The following is a 3,917-nucleotide window of genomic DNA, read 5'->3' as shown; positions in this document are numbered from 1 at the left end:
GAGTCCAAGGCAGCAAAGTGGTACGCCACTATCGATATCGCCAATGCATTTTTCTCCATTCCTCTGGCAGCAGAGTGCAGGCCTCAGTTCGCTTTCACATGGAGGGGAGTGCAGTACACCTGGAATCGACTGCCCCAGGGGTGGAAGCACAGTCCTACTATCTGCCATGGACTGATCCAGACTACACTAGAAAAAGGTGAGGCTCCAGAACATTTACAATATATTGATGATATCATTGTGTGGGGGAACACAGCAGCAGAAGTGTTCAAGAAAGGAGAGAGAATCATCCAAATCCTCCTGGAAGCCGGCTTCGCCATCAAGAAGAGTAAAGTTAAGGGACCTGCTCGAGAGATCCAGTTCCTGGGAGTGAAGTGGCAAGATGGACGGCGTCAGATTCCTACTGATGTCATCAACAAAATCACAGCTATGTCCCCACCAACCAACAAGAAGGAGACACAAGCTTTCTTAGGCGCCATAGGTTTTTGGAGGATGCACATTCCTGAGTACAGTCAGATTGTGAGCCCTCTTTACCTGGTCACCCGCAAGAAGAACGATTTCCATTGGGGCCCTGAGCAGCAACAAGCTTTTGCCCAGATAAAGCAGGAAATTGCTCATGCAGTAGCCCTTGGCCCAGTCAGGACGGGACCAGATGTGAAGAACGTGCTCTACTCTGCAGCCGGGAACCATGGTCTGTCCTGGAGCCTGTGGCAGAAGGTGCCTGGTGAGACTCGAGGCCGACCATTAGGATTTTGGAGTCGGAGCTACAGAGGGTCTGAAGCTAACTACACCCCAACAGAGAAGGAGATCTTGGCTGCCTACGAAGGGGTCCAAGCAGCCTCAGAGGTGGTTGGCACAGAAGCACAACTCCTTCTGGCACCCCGACTACCAGTGCTGGGGTGGATGTTCAGAGGAAAGGTTCCCTCAACCCACCATGCCACCAGTGCTACATGGAGCAAGTGGATTGCCCTCATTACACAGCGCACCCGGATTGGAAAACTGAATCGCCCTGGGATTTTGGAAGTAATTACAAATTGGCCTGAAGGTGAAAGTTTTGGTGTCACAGATGAGGAACAAGAACCAGTGACACGGGCTGAAGAAGCTCCACCATATAACCAACTGCCAGCAGAGGAAACACGCTATGCTCTATTCACCGACGGTTCCTGTCGCATTGTGGGGATGAATCGGAGGTGGAAAGCAGCCGTATGGAGCCCCACGCGACGGGTAGCAGAGGCCACTGAAGGAGAGGGTGGATCCAGTCAACTTGCTGAACTCAAAACGGTTCAACTGGCCTTAGACATTGCTGAAAGAGAGAAGTGGCCAAAGCTTTACCTTTATACCGATTCATGGATGGTAGCCAATGCTCTGTGGGGATGGTTGGAGAGATGGAAAGAGGCTAACTGGCAGCGTAGAGGAAAACCAATTTGGGCTGCCGAAGAGTGGAAAGATATCGCTACCCGGTTAGAGAAATTACCTGTGAAGGTTCGCCATGTAGATGCCCATGTTCCCAGAAGTAGGGCTAATGAAGAGCAGAAAAACAATCAGCAGGTAGATCAGGCTGCAAAGATAGGGGTGTCGAAGATAGACCTTGATTGGGAACACAAGGGAGAGTTGTTCCTGGCTCGATGGGCCCATGATGCCTCAGGTCATCAGGGCAGAGATGCCACATATAAGTGGGCACGAGACCGAGGGGTGGATCTAACCATGGACAGTATTTCTCAAGTTATCCATGACTGTGAGACGTGCGCTGCCATCAAGCAAGCCAAGCGGGTGAAGCCCCTCTGGTATGGGGGGCGGTGGTCCAAGTACAAGTATGGAGAGGCCTGGCAGATTGACTACATCACACTGCCCCAGACACGCCAAGGCAAGCGCTATGTACTGACCATGGTGGAAGCCACCACTGGATGGTTGGAGACCTACCCTGTGTCTCACGCTACAGCCCGTAACACCATCCTGGGCCTGGAAAAGCAGGTCCTTTGGAGGCATGGCACCCCTGAGAGGATTGAGTCAGACAATGGGACTCATTTCAAGAATAGCCTTATCAACACTTGGGCTAGGGAACATGGCATTGAGTGGGTGTACCATATCCCCTACCATGCACCAGCTGCAGGGAAGGTGGAAAGGTACAATGGACTGTTAAAAACCACCTTGAGAGCATTGGGTGGGGGATCATTCAAAAACTGGGAGCAGCATTTAGCAAAGGCCACTTGGTTAGTTAACACCCGGGGTTCCACCAACCGAGCGGGCCCTGCCCAGTCTGAGTCCCTGAATATAGTAGATGGAGACAAAGTCCCAGTGGCACATATCAGAGGTTTGTTAGGGAAGGCAGTTTGGATCAATTCTGCCCCGAGTACAGACAAACCCATTCGTGGGATTGTCTTTGCTCAAGGACCAGGTTGTACATGGTGGGTAATGCAGAGAGATGGAACAACACGATGTGTGCCTCAGGGAGATCTGATTGTGGGGTGAGGCAGCATGAGACAGAAGGAAATATGTAAGTGTCAAAGGTCTGAGCAAGTGAGATAGAAGGAAAGGTGTAAGTGTCGAAGGTTTGAGCAAGTGAGATGGAAGAAAATGTGTCCGAATAAGTGAAAGATGGAAATTTCTACTTGCTGAAGTTTTTACATGCTGTTTAGTATGTTCACGATATGGAGATAAGGGGTGGAATGTCCTAGGGTGATGTTATGGTGTTTCTATCTCCAATCGTGTGTCCTGATTATGTTTGGTATTATGTCCTGTGCTTCCAGGACTGAGTCTGAGAGTGAAGCTTTGTTTTGTCTTGTTATCAGCCGGCTCACCTCCCCCATGGTCTATGTTTAGGAGAGGTTTTAGCTCGGCTTGCTTGCTTGCCTGCTTGCTTGCTTGCTTGCTTGCCTGCTTGCTTGCCTGCTTGCTCGCTTGCCTGCTTGCTCGCTTCTGCCTTTTTCTTTCCTTCGCTTTGCCCTTGCTTTCTGCTTATTAGTTAGTTCAGCTAGGCAGTCCAACTTTTTCCCTGGACTGTTTTCTCTTCCACCCCGTCCCCTCCCTCTCCTGGATACCATCTGAACGGACGGGGACCTGGGAACCCCAAGAAACACCGGGAGTCTACACTTTGTCACCTGCAGCAGTCATCCCCAGCGCCAGAGACTGATAACTGCGCGACCACTCGCCAGAGAGACTGAACTTGTCATCCCTTCAGAACGGTGAAAGAGTTTTTTGTCAGCTGGTGTTGTTTTTTTTTCCCTGTGCTGGGGAGTGTCTTGCTTGTTAAATAAACAGGTTTTTTCTCCCACTCTTCTCCAAGGAAATTCTTCCCGAACCCGGTGGGGGGGGGGGGGGGGAGGAGTCGTGGGGTTTGCTGTCTGGGGGCTCCTCCTGGAGGTTTTCCCCCAAATTTGGCCGAAACCAGGACACTTGGGCAATCCTTCATCTACTCGAGTGCACTGGCCACCAGGCAATCGGAGCTTTTATCACTCACACTGATGATGTATTCATTAGTTAACCCCACCTGGAATTTATTTGCCATAATTGCACCCCTTCTCACAAGTCCTTCTATGGTTCTTTGGAGTGTGTCTTCAACATGCACTGTCCTTTTTAGGTGACTGCTCTTTGATCCCCGCTTTTGAGGAAGGGCAATATTATTGTTGTGTATAACTTCTGCTTTTGTCAGCCTTGCAGAGCTGAGCTGACATTCTCCTTGCGTTTTGTGCACGCTCCGTTTGCCTCGGCTACATCCTTTGTGCGTTTCTCCAAGACTGTGCTCTTCTGTTCTCTGCCCTTGGTAAGTGTAAATGTTGTTCTGTTCTCCTGTCCTTGTCACAGTGCTCGCCCCACGAGGCGTGTCTGCAAGCCCCTCCAACCCATGGACTTGGGATGGGCAAGTGTTCCTGAGGGAACAGGGATGGGACAGCTGGGCTGGACTGGCCCAAGGGATGTTCCAT

Source organism: Sturnus vulgaris, unplaced genomic scaffold (genome assembly GCF_052056855.1).
Source record: "Sturnus vulgaris isolate bStuVul1 unplaced genomic scaffold, bStuVul1.hap1 Scaffold_212, whole genome shotgun sequence".
NCBI lineage: Eukaryota > Metazoa > Chordata > Aves > Passeriformes > Sturnidae > Sturnus > Sturnus vulgaris.
The sequence above is the reverse complement of the archived record's forward strand: the minus strand, read 5'-3'. Positions refer to the sequence as shown.